This window comes from Leucopleurus acutus (assembly GCF_964270905.1).
Source record: "Leucopleurus acutus genome assembly, chromosome: 20".
In the NCBI taxonomy this organism is placed as follows: Eukaryota; Metazoa; Chordata; class Mammalia; order Artiodactyla; family Delphinidae; genus Leucopleurus; species Leucopleurus acutus.
Window position 1 is genome coordinate 53,979,234 of NC_139162.1, and position 16,173 is coordinate 53,995,406.

The following is a 16,173-nucleotide window of genomic DNA, read 5'->3' on the forward strand; positions in this document are numbered from 1 at the left end:
CTGGCTTTCTTCAGCTATAAAAACCTAGATTTATCTAGACAAATGCATGGTTTAAATGGCCTCTCAAGCCATTTTTGCTGAATTGGATTCCGGGTACAGACCTACCAGCAGAGTTTAAAATCACATTCTCTGCTAAAGACTTGGGATGTAGGGATCCATGATGTTGTCTTTGTCACTGCATCCCAGCCTTAGAAATGTAGTATTCTTCCCGAATTATTCGTTGTCAGTTTTTAATCTACCTCCTTGTATTAGTTTCCTGTGGGTGCCGTAATACATTACCACAAAGTAGGAGGCTAGAACGACAGAAGTGTATGTCCTCACAGTTCTGGAGCCCAGAAGTCTGAAATCAGGTTGTCAGTGAGGCTGTGCTCCCTCCAGAGCTCCTGTCCCTTGCCTCGTCCAGCTTTTGGTGGCTGTCTGCATTCTGTGGCTTGTGGCCTTATCGTTCCAATCTCTGTCTCTGTCTTCACGTTACCTCCCCCTCTTCTGTTTGTCTCCTTCTGTCTGTCTCTTATAAAAACACTTGTCATTGGGTTTAGGGCCCACCCAGACTATCTGGGACTATCTTCTCATTTTAAGATCCTTAATTACTATATCTGCAAAGACCCTTTATCCAGACAAGGTTAAATTTACAGGTTGGGGATTAGGAAGTGGACCTATCTTTGCCACCATCCAACCTGCTACCTTCCACTTTTATCATCTTTTGTTGTTATCAAATGAGTCATATACAAATCATTTGTTTGTGAAATATACAGAAACAATATGGAAATAAATAGAGCAAAAAAAGAAAGTGGCCCTGTCAAACCCTTCTCTACTCATCACTTAGGAGAGAAATAATTCTGTTTTTATTAACACTTATATGCACGTAGATATACATACATTATGTACACTTAGGTGCATATACACATATTTTTTGTGAAAATATTTTTGCATTACTGAGATCATAATAAACACATTACTTGCTTTATTCCTATAGCAACCTGTCCTGGAGAACGTTCCATTCAAGTATTTATGTATCTATTTCATTGCATTTAGGTTTGCATGATATTTCCTAGCATGTATATGCCTTAATTTATGGACTCTGTTTATATAAAGGTACTTTTTTTTTTTTTTGGCCCGCCGTGCAGCATGTGGGATCTTCATTCCCTGCAGTGGAAGCATGGAGTCTTAACCACTGGATTGCCAGGGAAGTCCCTAAAAGTACATTTTAGTCATAAAGTTTCTTCACAATACACACTCTGAATATGTGTGAAATTTTTTTTAGGTTAGATTCCTAAAAGGGAAATCTATGAGTCAAATGGTACCTGGACTTAAATTTTTCATGGTTGCTACAAAATTGCCCTTTTTTAAAGTCTTCAGCACTTCCTCTCAGAGTTTATGAAAGTCTCTATTTTTCCCACATTCTTGCTATTATTTAATATTGTATCTGTTTTTAAATCTTACAAATCTGAAATATAAAAGCTATATCATTTTTTGAAGGTTGTAGAGCCTAGTGTTTAGTTTTTTTAATTAATTAATTTTATTTTGTTATTTTATTTTATTTATTTATTGTTTCTGGCTGTGTTGGGTCTTCATTGCTGCACGTGGGCTTTTCTCTGGTTGCAGCGAGCGGGGGCTACTCTTCGTTGTGGTTCGTGTGCTTCTCATTGTGGTGGCTTCTCATTGTGGAGCACGGGCTCTAGGCGCGTGGGCTTCACTAGTTGTGGCACGTGGGCTCAGTAGTTGTGACTTGTGGGCTCTAGAGCACAGGCTCAGTAGTTGTGGTGCATGGGCTTAACTGCTTCATGGCAATGTGGGATCTTCCCGGACCAGGGCTTGAACCCGTGTCCCCTGCACTGGTGGGCAGATTCTTAATGACTGCGCCACCACGTGAAGCCCCTAGTGTTTAGTTTAAGAGCACAAATTCTGTGGTCAGATTCACTCATTCATATCTTGCCTTGGTCTATAATTACCTGCTTGATCTTATTCTGTTTATTTAACCTCTCTGCAGTCCTTTCTTCATCTGAAAAATGGGAATTATAATAGAATTTACATAAAAGGATTATTCTGAAGATTAAATAGGTTAATATATATCAGAGTTTTTCAACCTCAGCACTATTGACTTTTTTGGCAGAACAACAAATTCTTTGTTGAGGGGATACCACAGGATTATAGAATATTTAGCAGTTTCCCTGGTCAGTACCCATTGGATGTCAGTAGCACCCTCCCACCCCCAAGTTGTGATAACCTAAAATGTCATATGTCTGCTGTTGTAAAATAATTGTTGGCCAGTTGAGAACCACTGATCTATGTGTATATGTATATCGATATGTAGGACATATCTTAGAACATTGCCTGTTATTTAATAAGTGCTATCAGGGCTTCCCTGGTGGCGCAGTGGTTGAGAGTCCGCCTGCCCATACAGGGGACACGGGTTCGTGCCCTGGTCCGGGAAGATCCCACATGCCACAGAGCGGCTGGGCCCGTGAGCCATGGCCGCTGAGCCTGCGCGTCCGGAGCCTGTGCTCCACAATGGGAGAGGCCACAACAGTGAGAGGCCCGCGGACCGCAAAAAAAAAAAAAAAAAAAGGTGCTATCAGAATTAGTTTTACTATTATTTTTACTTGCATTATTATCAGTGACTTTGAACATATTTTAATGTATTTATTAACTGTTTGTATTCTGTGAATTGCCTAATCAAATCCTTTGTGCTGATTTTGTTTTTTCTGATCTCTAAAAAAAAAAAAATAGGTTTCAGGGATATTAATCTTTATCTGTTTTTTGCAAGACATTTTCTAGTTGGTATTGTTAGTATGCTAGTTCGTGTGAGTAGTAAACTACTCATTTCTACATATTGATCTATCACAGTCTATCTTCAAGTAATATTATACCACTTCATTCATGGTATAAGAACCTTAAAAGAGTGTGCTTCCATTTCTTCTCTACCAGCCTTTGTGCTATTGTTGTCCTATATTTTACTTCTTTGTATTTTAGAAATCCCACAATACATTATTATCATTGCTTTAAACAATCAGTTATTTTCTAAAGGTATATAAAAAAATAAGATTTTATATTACTCATAGGTTTTTCATTTCTGCAGCCCTTCATTCATTTGGGTAGATCTAGATTTCTATCTGAAGGACATCCTTTAACATTTTTGCTAGTACATGTATGCCGCTGCTGACTTGCTTTAGCTTTTGCATACCTGAAGAAGGTTTCATTTTGCCTTTTTTTTTTTTTTTTTTTTGCGGTACGCGGGCCTCTCACTGCTGTGGCCTCTCCCGTTGCGGAGCACAGGCTCCGGATGCACAGGCTCAGTGGCCATGGCTCACGGGCGCAGCCGCTCCGCGGCATGTGGGATCCTCCCAGACCAGGGCACGAACCCATGTCCCCTGCATCGGCAGGCAGACTCTCAACCACTGTGCCACGAGGGGAGCCCCTCTCTGGCTGTTTTAAAATGTTTCTCTTTAGGTCTTTTTTCTGTTTCATGATGAATAGTTTCTATTCGTGTATCTTCAAGTTCACTAATCTTTTCTTCTGCAGTGTCTAGTCTGCTATTGATCACATCCAACGAGTATATTGTTCATCTCAGACATTTCTAGAGTTGGAATTGGGTCTATTTGATATCTTCCATATTACTCCATATCACGTTCATGCTTTCCTCCACATTTTTAAACATATGTATGTATAATATGTATTTTACTATCCTTATCTACTAATTTTATTATGTATGTCATTTCTGGTTTTGTTTGTTGATGATCTTTTCTCTTTGTATGAGTCATATTTTCTGTCTTTGCATATCTGGTAATTTTGATTGAGTACCAGGCATTATAAATTTTTCGTTGTTGAGTGATAGACTTTTATTCCTTTAAATATTTTTCAGTTTTATTCTGGGATACAGTATAATTTACTATACCTATGTTTTTCAATGAGAGGGAGGCTTTGGGTACTATTAACATTTTGAGCTTGACAATTCTTCCTGTGTAGGACTGTCATATGCTTTACAGGATATATAGCACCCTTGGTCCCTGGCCATTAAATACAGTAGGCACCTGGTCAGTGTGACAATCTGAAACATTCTCACAAATTTTCATATGCCTCTTTGGTTTTTTAAAAATTAATGAATTAATTAATTTTGGCTGCATTGGGTCTTTGTTGCTGCGTGAGGGCCTTCTCTAGTTGCGGCAAGCGGGAACTACTCTTTGTTGTGGTGCACGGGCTTCTCATTGCGGTGGCTTCTCTTGTTGTGGAGCATGGGCTCTAGGTGTGCGGGGTTCAGTAGTTGTGGCTTGTGGGCTTAGTTGCTCTGCAGCATGTGAGACCTTCCCCAACCAGGGCTCATACCTGTGTCCCCTGCATTGGCAGGCAGATTCTTAACCAGGGAAGTCCCGTATCTGTCCTTGATATGACATCTAAAGTTGGAACAAGACAAGGATATCCAGTGACACCACACTGTTTGGAAATATTAGTCAAGAAAAGAGATAAAAGAGATATAAATTTGGAGAAGAGGATTTAAAATTTTCCATACAGATAATTTGGCTGCATACTTGGAAAAATCTGAGAATCACTACAAGCTTATTAGAAACAATAGGAGAAATCCATATATAATATTAAGATATACTAATAAGTATAACATTCTTTTTTTTCATAGAAATAAGTTTTACTTTTAATTTTCTGAAGTAAAAAAACTGTTAACAAGACTTAGTTGATAACCTAGTTACCTCATACAGCTTTTTTTTTTTCCTTTAAAATACTCAAATGCTCTTGCATTGCATTCTTTAGAAAACAGACCAGAAGATACTTGCATTTAACAAGTTCTGTGAAGAACATTCAACCACATCCATGTTTTTCATGATACTGGAAATACTGTTATATGGTATGTCAATTTAACCTATCTCTTAGAAGAAAAACTAAGACAACTGAAATAACTAGTTTTCTAATCTTTAGTTCTGTTTCCACAAATAAAACCTATCACTTTTCACAATGAGAAAGCAAAAAATAATATACCAACCAAAAGAGCTAACCTGAAATCATTTATCCCCTTTATCAAGATAATAGTGCAGGAGATCAACAAAACAAGAATAGTTACTGTTTTTTTAACCATTTAACTAACTGTGGCTCAAAGTTAATAAATAACAGCAATGTACAACCCATAAATGTATATAAATTCCGTATCATATTTTCCCTATTTTGTAAGGAAAGAAAATAGTTTTAATGTGTAAGAGGAAGAATAGTAAAACATATTACTAAAAGGCAATTTTGCCATTGTCACTGCTCAAGAAGTACCACAGTAACCTTCTAGCAAACAGCTGCTGCCCATTCCCCAAAACGTGAGATTAGGTGATTCTAAGTAAGCATGAGGAAAAATATTACAACATTTTTTGTCCCCATTCATACTGCTCTCCCAGCCCCAGAAATTCAGATTAAATGGATTTTGCAGAGCATTTCTACCTAGTCTAACAACTTAATGTAAACAAAAAGCAACATTCATTTTTAAGTAAAAATCATAACACTGTTTTTGAAACTGAAAATGGGATTCTCATCATATAAGAGAATAAGCTAAACAGCAAATTCTTGTGTAGAGACAGTTATTTACCATAATCAATTCAAGTGTAACTTGAAGTTCTCAAATTATTTATTTTCAACTCAAGCAAAGACAATTAGGCCACTGCAGTCAGTTCCTCGTCTGTGTCCATTGATTCAACTTTCAGGTCCAATTCTCCTAAATCTCTGTCTACAGCTGTCACAGTTTTTTCTTACACTTCTTAGGCGCTGCATCATTAGCACAGATTTTTCTCATTTTAATGTTTGGCAGTTTCTTCAGATCAAAATCCCATTCCCTGCATTTAAAATGTCTGGAATCTCGGGCTTCCCTGGTGGCACAGTGGTTGAGAGTCCGCCTGCCGATGCAGGGGACACGGGTTCGTGCCCCGGTCCAGGAAGATCCCACATGCCACGGAGCAGCTGGGCCCGTGAGCCATGGCCACTGAGCCTGCATGTCCGGAGCCTGTGCTCCGCAGCGGGAGAGGCCACAACAGTGAGAGGCCCTCGTACCACAAAAAAATAAATAAATAATAAAATAAAATAAAATGTCTGGAATCTCAAGGCCGCAGCCCCGGTACTGCTGCCGCTTTCGCTCCATGGTCTGCTTGATGACCGCCTTGGGAGCAGTGCTCCCTGCCCTGCCTGGCCTTGATGCTGCTGTGTAACTCAATCTGCTCCAGCTCACTGCTGAACTGATTTAAATACCTTTCAGTTAATTCACAAGCGTCTCTCTTTGAATATTCTACGTTTTGGGGATCAAGATAATTTTGAAACCGCTGCAGTTTTTCACAAATAAGGTTGAGATGCAACGCCTTTTCATTCTTCAGTTTTTCCTTTTGTTCTAGTTTGTGGGCCTGTCTCGTAATTTGAGCTGCTTTTCTACTATATGGATGGATGACTTTTTTTTTTCTTGTCCTACACTTTTTCCCTTCGGTGCTTTAGGCATGGCGACGTCCTTGCGGCCTGGGACCTCCAGACCTCCGACTCCACGCTGTGGGACCTCAGGGTCTGCGGCAGCAGCAGCTCACGAGGCAACTCCCAGTATAACATTCTTGATTGAAAGTTATTTCACTTGGCACTTTGAAAATACTATTTCATTCCTTTTCAGGCTTCCATCACTGCTGTTGAGAACTTAGAGGCTATAAATCATATTTGTTCTTTTGTTAGGTATATGTCATTTCCCTTTGGATATTTTTGAATTTTCCCTTTGAGTTTTGGTGTTCTGCAGTTTTACTTCCATGTGTCTAGGATCTCTTTTTCCTGATCCTGCTTGAAATTGTGGGATTCTCTCTCATCCTGAGGTTGTGTGTCTTACCAGCTCTAAAATAGTCTCTGCCCTTACATCTTTGGTTATTACCTTCCCTCATATTTTCTGTTCTTCCCTCAGACTCAGAATAGGTGTAAATTCAACATTCTCACATTACCCTTCATATCTCTCAACCTCGCTTTTGTATTTTCCATCATTGTCTTTTGCACTTCAGATCTGTTGTCTAGTTCACCATTCTCTCTCTGTCATATCAAATTGGTAGTCAATCTATAAATTGAAATTCCTAATTTCAATTACTGTATTTCTTGTTTTGAGAATTCATCTTTGTTTCTTCAAGTTAGCTCACTCATCTTTAAGACTGTGTTATGCCTTTGCATATATTAAACATTGTTTATATTCTGTGTCTTACAATAGCATCATCAGGTTTTTCATGTTTAATTCTAGTGCTTATTGTTTCTGTTTAACTTGTGCACAGTGAAGGCTTCTTGAGAGCAAGAATACATGTGTTTGTTTTGATATCACCTGCATGTAGTTCAGTGCATGCACATATGCCCACAGATGGCAAATCTATCAAGGTTAACAAGAGGTTTTAATGACCGCATTTCAGAAAACCTTCTGAATTATTGAGGGGGTGGGTGGCTGAATCACAGCAGCAGGATATCTGTATAAGACTTTCCATTCTTCCACACTATATAATGTAAATCACCTATATAGATACAACCTACACAGTAGAAATGATTAGAGTAGACTTCTATACTTCTCTTCCAAACCATCAAATGATCACCCCAGATTAAAGAAGAATTCATTACTACAGGAATCATTATTATTTGAAGATGTAGCTGTGGAGTTCACCCGGGAGGAGTGGAGGCTACTAGACCCTGCTCAGAAGGACCTGTACCAGAATGTGATGCTAGAAAACTATAGCAACCTGCTGTCCGTGGGTAAGAACTGCTTCCCTGTGCCACACTCAGGGTGCCCAATCAGCAGTCTTTCCTTTCTCAGTTGTGCAGTGATTTGGGGGCAGGTATCTGAAGTGTGAATAATGTAAGAGAGATTGTCAAACTTTTTCTGCAAAGGGCCAGATAGTAAATACTGCAGGCTGTTCGGGCTACTTACTGTCTCTGTAATTATATTCTGGTTTTTCTTAAATAACACTTTTATTTTATTTTATTTGTTTTTTCAGCACACACATATTTTTATTTATCAATTATATAAGTATTCTACTAAATTTATTATATGCACTATAAAATATACTTAAAAATAGAAACATCAAAAGGATGAAACATCAGTGAGATAAATATCTTTAAATGGTTTTAATTTTTCAAATTTAATGGTACGAAACACTTTTGCTATCATGTGTTAGAAGTTTGCCCTCACTTTTCGAATACTCTGTTTTGTAAGAGCACCTTATTCTGAATTAATAATGCTTTTAAAATGTAAAAAAAATGCCTTAGTTACAGCCACGGACCATAGTTTGCTGGCCCCTACATAAGACTTGAATTTTATAAGTGACAGATTCTCAGTCTCCTCTCAGGCCTCAGATAGAGGGAGGGGAGTATGTTTTCCCTACTCCAAGGGGAAAACTCTTTTCCAAGGTATAGTCACACAATCTATAAAAGGTATCATTTAACAATGTTTAGATCTCACGCCCAAAGATATTTTCCTAAATATTCTGTTATTTTTCGTGAATAGGGTATCAAAGTCCCAAACCAATTCAAATCTTCAGGTTGAAGCAGAGAGACAAACCATGGTTAGAAAAGGAAAATATCCACGGTCAGAACTTTCCAGGTAAGTGAATGAGAAACATCCAGGTAGAAAAGAAGTAAATTCCTAGATTTGTGGAGGCCTCACACCTTTGAAATAGTGTTGAGATGACTCATCTTCTGAGTTCTAGCCTTTTGACAGTATCTAAACAGAGCCTCTGAGTATTACTCTCCTATGTTAATATTCATTGCTTAAGCATTTAGAGGAAAATACTCCTGTGTTCTCACCCCTGGATTTGATACTGATTTATTTCATCTAGGATCTTGATTTGTTTTGCTTAGATATTTTTCTTAGGATTCTCAAATTTTTCCCTTCTTCATTGACTGCCATAGTATCACTGCTTGTTCCTTCCTCTTCCCTTGCTTTGAAAATTCAGTCTTCCACGCCTCTGTGCAAAGAGAGAACTTCAAATTCACCATCGTCTTCTGACTACTGAACCTGGGGTAATATTGATTTCCTTCCTAATATTCAGCCCCACCTAGGGTGCTGTGTTCCCATGGTAACCCGGTCTTTTAATGTGCATCTGTCTGTCTGTTTCCTTATTCTGACTGGGCAAATATGAGCTAAAGCAAATGTAGCAAAACATTAACTATAGAATCAAAAGAGGTGGATATATGGCTGTTCACTGTGTAATTCTTTCAATTTGTTTGTCTGTTTGAAAATTTTTATAGTAAAATGGTAAGGGAAGAGCTCTAAGTATTGTAATTTTCAGAGTGAATTATGCCTCCCACATACACTGAAATAAAGGAATTCACTCAAATAAAAAAACAAAAACAGAAAATTCACAATCTTAGACCCCACCTGAAATCAAACCATAAACCTCATGCATACTTTGCTGATTTCTCTGTATATTTGCTGGGTGAGGTATTTATCTTGATTCATCTTAGTTACTCTCAGTTTAATTTCCCGAGTCTAAACAATCCTAGTTATAACCCTACTACCAACTACGGGATATTTAAATCCCTCTGTGATCAAGGGACTGCAAGATACAATGTGATGCTTACATAGAATTTCCTTTCCATTCCCTAAATTCAAAGTCAGCTTCATTTAAACCAGTCTCTACAATGCCCGCTACACGTATGATTGTTTCATTGATTCATTCCCTCAACAAGTATTTTTAATGCCTAATACATGCTGCTATGTAGTGTGCTTTATATTATGTGGCTATAGCAGAGAATAAAAGGGACTAAGTTATTACTCTCACAGAACTTGCATTCTAAGTGGGGGAGGTACACAAGAAATATACAGATTTTTCTGGTGGTAATTAGAACCATGGAGAACAATGTAAGGGGTAGTGAATGTCAAGCAATAGGAGGGCATGATGTTTTATACACAAGGGACAGGGAATGCCTCTCTGCTCTGCTAGGGTGGCTGAGTGGAGTGAGGGATGATCCATGGGTAGGCCTGGGAAAAGTGTACCAGCAGTGGTGGTCCTGAGGCAGAGGTGTACCTGGCGTGTTTGAGGACTGTCCAGGAAGCCTGTGTGGGGAGAGCAGAGCGATCAAGAGCGAAAGTGATACTCATGAGGTGAGAAAGGGGCCCACACGATGCAGGGTACTGCAGGCCATTTTAAGGACTTAGGATTTTTTTTCAGAATGACAGTTATTGAATGGTTTGGGGCAGAAGAGTGACATGATCTGGCTTATGTTTTTGTTTGTTTGTTTGTTTTGGCCACGCCGCACAGCTTGCAGGTTCAGTCCCCCGACCAGGGACTGAACCCAGCCCTGGCAGTGGAAGTGCCGAGTCCTAACCACTGGACTGCCTGGTAATTCCCTGTCTGGGAATTTCCATACAGGCACAGCTCATTTTATTGCGCTTTGCTTTATTGTACTTCGCAGATAGTGTGTTTTTTGCAACTGAAGGTTTGTGGGGAATTCCTTGGTGGTCCAGAGGTTAGGACTTTGCACTTCCACCACAGGGGGCACGGGTTCGATCCCTGGTCGGGGAAGTAAGGTCCCGCAAGCCTCGTGGTGAAACCAAACCAAACCAAACAAAACAAAACAAATTGAAGGTTTGTGGCAGCCCCGTGTCAAGCAAGTCTATCAGCACCATGTTTCCCAACAGCGTTTGCTCACTTTGTGTCTGCGTCACATTTTCGTAATTCTCTCTATATTTCAAACTTTTATTATTATTATATTTGTTATGGTGATTTGTAATCAGTGATCTTGGATGTTACTTCTATCACTTGCTGAAGGCTCAGATGATGGTTAGCATTTTTTGGTGAGAAAGTATTTTTAAATTAAGTGTACACTGTGTACACTATGTACACTGTTTTAGACACAATGCTATTGCACACTTAATAGACTACAGTATTGTGTAAACATAACTTTTTTTTTTTTTTTTTGCGGTACGTGGGCCTCTCACTGTTGTGGCCTCTCCCGTTGCAGAGCACAGGCTCCAGACGTGCAGCCTCAGTGCCCATGGCTCATGGGCCTAGCCGCTCCGCGGCATGTGGGATCCTCCCAGACCGGGACACGAACCCGTGTCCCCTGCATTGGTAGGCGGACTCTCAACCACTGCGCCACCAGGGAAGCCCTAAATATAACTTTTATATGCACTGGGAAACAAAAAAATTCACGTAACTAGCTTTATTGCACTATTTGCTTTATCGTGGTGGTCTGGAACTGAACCTGGAATATCTCCAAGGTATGCCTGTACAGATAATCCCAAATTTGTCCTCTAGCCTAAGTCTTCTCCAAATTCCTCTCTCCAGTTGAGTTCTTCATGTCTGCACCAAGATATCCATCTCAAAATACACACCTGATTTTCCCACATTCAAAACCTGTCTCCCTGATGTTCCTCAACAACTTAGCTGGTACGTCTAGTCATTTAAGCCAAACACCTAGGGAAAACCCTTGATTCCTCCCTTTTACTTACATTGAATTCAACAGTGAATGTTGTTTTTTCCTTCTCCTAGATGTACCTTGAGTTCATCCGCTTCTCCACACGTACACTATTGTTGCTCCACACCAAGCCACCGTTATCTCTTCCCTGGATTACTTCATTAACTTCCTCTCTCCTACACTCCTTCCTCTCCCATCACTATCCATGTAGCAGTTGGCAACCTCTTGGAAATATAAATCAGAACCCCCCACCTTCTCAAAACTTCAGTGGCTTGCCACTAGTCTTAGCGTCAAATTCAGCTTCTTCCTACCAGATCTACGTGATATGCCTTCTGTCTACCTTTTGAACTTCAACACTTCCTTCTCCCTATATAGCTATTCCACTCAGGGCCTACTGGCTACCTTTCTATTTCTTGACCTGGCCAAACCCTTTCCTGTCTCAGGGCTTTTGCATTGCTGTTGTACTTGAATGAAAACTTGCAATTCTTTACATGAGGCTGCTTATTCTTTATTCCTGGTTTCTTGGCTCAACTTTTATTTTCTCACAGGTGTTTACCTATTTAAAGTTGACCAACTCCCACTGTTCTTTTTCATATGCCAGGAACCAGTTTTCAGTCTGAAGTTGTCTTATTTCTTTGCTTCCATTTTGTTCTCGTTTGCCTAGTGGGATGCATTTGTATTCAAGTGCTAGGACAGTGAATGATACATAGTAGACATTCAATGAGCATTGGGGGAATGAATGGCTATGTCCTCCATCACACTGGATCAGCTGTCTCTCCAACATACTTTATCTTATGTTAATGAGACACATTTCTACTTCATCCTCTTTGCCCATTTTGTGAGGATCTATTTGGAGAGCAGCAAAAACTTTACTAATTGAGAATTGTCTACCATTGATTCTGAATCAGCTGGGTTTTTTTTTTAAGATGTTATGGCTTGATTTCATTGTGTTTCCTCTCATATTCAAGAAGTAAATTTACACTTGATGGTTTCCTTCATATGACAGAATTGTCACAAAGAGCCAGCCCAAACCGTGGCATTTTAGAAGCAGTTTTATTACCTGATTTAGAAGCAGTTTTACTACCATAACCTGATTATGAAAGAATTAATTTTCTTTCTAGAAGTTGGAGAAATTGGTGATCGTATGCAGTGGTCTTTGGAAATCCAAAACAAGCATAAAAATATGGAAAGAGGCCGTGAACACAGTTCATCGGGAAATGTGTTTCATCTGCGCAGAAATCTTGTTACTTTAAGGCAAAGCCATGATAAGTTGGATGTACTGAACTCTAATTTAGATTTAGTTAACCAGAATAAAAGCTGTGTAGCGAAGAATCCTGACAAGTTTAATAAATATGAGAAATCGTTTCTTCGTACTAAGCATGAAAAACGTTACACTGGAGTTAAATGCAATAAATATGGAAACACCATCTGCACCAATTCGAAACTCAGTATACATCAAACTGAAAAACGAAAGAAACATGAGTGTATTGAATGTGGTAAAACCTTCATCAAAAAGTCTCAACTCACTGTACATCAGAGAACTCATACAGGAGAGAAACCATATAAATGCCTTAAATGTGGTAAAGCCTTCTGTAGGAAAGCAGAGCTCAATATACATATGCAAGTGGAAAGAGGAATAAAACCCCATGCATGTAGTGAGTGTGGGAAAACCTTCTCCAGGAAATCTCAGCTCCTTGTACATCAGAAAACTCATACGGGAGAGAAACCCTATACATGCAGTGAATGTGGAAGAGGCTTCATCCAGAAGGGTAATTTTCTTATACATCAGCGAATTCATACTGGAGAGAAGCCCTATGGATGCAAGGAATGTGGTAAAGCCTTCAGTCATAAGCCATGTCTCATTGCACATCAGGTATTTCACACTGGAAATCCTCCCTATGTATGCAGTGAATGTGGAAGAGCTTACTTTCAAAAGTCGAGTCTCATTAGACATCAAAGAGGTCATACAGAAGAGAAACGCTATAAATGCAACGTATGTGGGAAAGGCTACTCCACGAAGTCAATACTCAGTAGACATCAGAGAGTTCATACAGGAGAGAAACCCCATGGATGCAGCAATTGTGGGAAAGCCTTCTGCCACAAGTCCTCCCTCACTAAACATAAGAAAACTCATATGAAAGAGAAATATGTGGATTCAGTCAAGATGGAGAACGATTTTCTTGGGAACCACAGCTCATTATGCACCACAGAACCCGTACAGGAGAAAAACTCTGTTGAAACAATGACAGTGCAAGGGCCTTCTGTGGCCATGCAGACATCATTAAATATCAGTGGGTTCCTAGCCCAAGGGAATGTAGTCCTTGTGGGACAGCCTGTTGCCAGATGTGTACCCTCAGGTAATAACAGAGAATTTGTACAGGAGAGAAACCTCATGAATGCAGTAAATGTGGTAGTGCCTTCAGTTACCAATTATGTCTTATTTTATGTCACAGGAAACGTGTAGGGAAGATTGGGTACGTTCAGTGTGGAAAAGCTTGTAGATCAAAATTTTAGCTTTTTATATAGTTGAAAACTTTCACTGAGAGAATGCTAATGAATGTAGTGATAATGGGAAGATACACCTCATTAAGTATCAATGGCTCTAAGTAGGTTGAATTGTAACGAGCTTGACTTCAAAATCATCAATAAATTCACATCAGAAAGAAATTTTAGGAAGGCAGTTGTATCAAGTCCCTAAGACCACCCTCACATTTGATTATTCTCTAAAAGCAGTCACTTAACTCATAAAAGCTGCTATACTTACTGTTACAGTTTATGACAGTGAAGAGTTACAAATTAAAATTAGCAAATGTAAAAGGTGCATGAGGCAGACTTTAGGAGAAACCAGGTGCATCCACTTGTACTCCCAGTGGAGTTGTATGGACAGTGTTTAATTCTTCCACCTGACAACACATATGGCATAGTGCCAACCAGAGAAACCCACCTGCCAGGGGGTGGGAGGGGCAGTAAAGGGATTAGTTATGGAGGCATGGAGAAACCACATGACTGACCTTAACTTCTCAAACTCCAGCCTCCTAAGGATCAAACTGATACACAATGGCCCAGAGTCCCAGGCAAACAAAAGCAGGTGTTCACCAAAAATCATATTGCTAATGTAAACTATATGGCATGGCCGAAACCCCAGGTGTACAAAGACGCTCTTGGCAGGCAGGATATTCCAAGGGCTTAGAGGTTCCTTCTCAGGTGCCAGTCAAGGGTCATTCCTTTCATTGGAACGTGCAGGGTCTGAACACCCCAAACTTGCCGAGTCAGCCCCTAATTTGCACAGCAGTGAATAGGACAAGGTTTTCAGTAACATGGTTCCTCATCATGTGTCAGAAATAAGGAACGGCTATGGATACACCAAATGTGTTGAACCTTTAGCAGAATGGCAGAGATCTCACAAAGGAGGTAAGCTGGTGATTGCAGTGGAAATTTGGAAACTTGTTGACATAAGTCTACCCTCGTTTTGCATCAGATTAACACCCTTAATGTGTATTATTATTATATATTTTTTTGGCTGTACGCGGGCCTCTCACTGTTGTGGCCTCTCCCATTGCGGAGCACAGGCTCCAGACGCGCAGGCTCAGCGGCCATGACTCACGGGCCCAGCCACTCCGCGGCATGTGGGATCCTCCCGGACCGGGGCACGAACCCGTGTCCCCTGCATCGGCAGGCGGACTCTCAATCACTGCGCCACCAGGGAAGCCCCCTTAATGTGTATTTTGATAGAGAATGTCTTGAACTCGTTCTCATTGCTAGGGAATGACTCCATAACTCATTTGAAGATGGTTTATAGTCCATGTCACATTGTACCTATTATATCTAAATCTTCTATCATCTTTGCCGTAGTCTTTTAGAAGCAAGTTCCTAGGCCAGCCCACACTCAAGGGGAGAGTTGAGAATCTTTGAGGGCCTTCTTAGAGCCAGCCTACCAGAATAATGATTTTCAGGGAAAAAGACATTCTCTGCCGAGAGTTGCCATGGTTTCCTGCTTAAACAGTGCTTGAACAGAAGCTGGCGCTCGCCACCCCACCCCCGCAACCTGGCCGTGCAGAGCCAGCCTTCTGCCTCCTCCTCACAGCACCCTTGGACCAGTCCCAAGGCGAGTGGGAGTAGTGTGACTGCTCTGACTACCACGTCCCCCTCACAGGTGCCCCAGCACTAACACCAGGACTTGGAGGCCACAAATAACTTCCAGATCCACCGGGAGCCTCTGACGTTTACCTGCCCGTGTCTCACTACTTTGATGGCCACGATGTGGCTTTGGAGAACTTTGCCAGTTGTTCTCTTCACCAGTCTCGTGAGGGGAGGGGACATGCTGAGAAGCTGATGAAGATGCAGAACCTGCTAGGTGGCCGAATCTTTGGTGTATCCTGAAACCAGAACAGGATGACTCGGAGAGTGGGCTCAAGGCAAGGCATGTGTGTTCCACTCAGAAAAGGGCACGAATCAGTCACTACTGGAACTGCACAAATTTCCTACTGCGAAAAATGACCCCTGCTCGTGTGCCAACCTGAACGAGCAGGTGAAATACATCAGAGAACTGGGTGACCACGTAACCCACTTGTGCGTGATGGGGGCCCCCAAATCTGGCACGGCAGGGTGTCTCTGACAGGCTCACTCTGATGATGAGAGCTAAGCATCAGGCTGGCTTCCCAGCGGCCCTGGGGGTGACTTCCCTGGTTACCATGACAATGCATCCATTTGGGGGTTTCCTTTACCTTTTCTGTAAGTTATACTAAAGCATCCACTTAAGTTTTTTTAATTTGTACT

The 16,173-nt window shown here is 40.6% G+C and overlaps 1 long non-coding RNA gene and 1 pseudogene across 2 annotated transcripts; one reads left to right on the forward strand and one right to left on the reverse strand.

Annotated features, from left to right (window-relative positions):
* Positions 1-5,639: 5,639 nt before the first annotated feature.
* On the reverse strand, positions 5,640-6,767 carry LOC309976994 (translation machinery-associated protein 16-like; annotated as a pseudogene). Its single transcript has 2 exons — positions 6,066-6,767; positions 5,640-5,852 (listed from the first exon to the last, which is right to left on the reverse strand). The product of its transcript is annotated as a translation machinery-associated protein 16-like (transcript).
* Positions 6,768-7,635: 868 nt separating this feature from the next.
* Positions 7,636-12,747, forward strand: LOC309977491. The gene is made up of 3 exons (XR_014327062.1): positions 7,636-7,731; positions 8,483-8,578; positions 12,519-12,747. It is a non-coding gene; the product is annotated as an uncharacterized lncRNA (long non-coding RNA).
* The last annotated feature ends 3,426 nt before the right edge of the window (positions 12,748-16,173 follow it).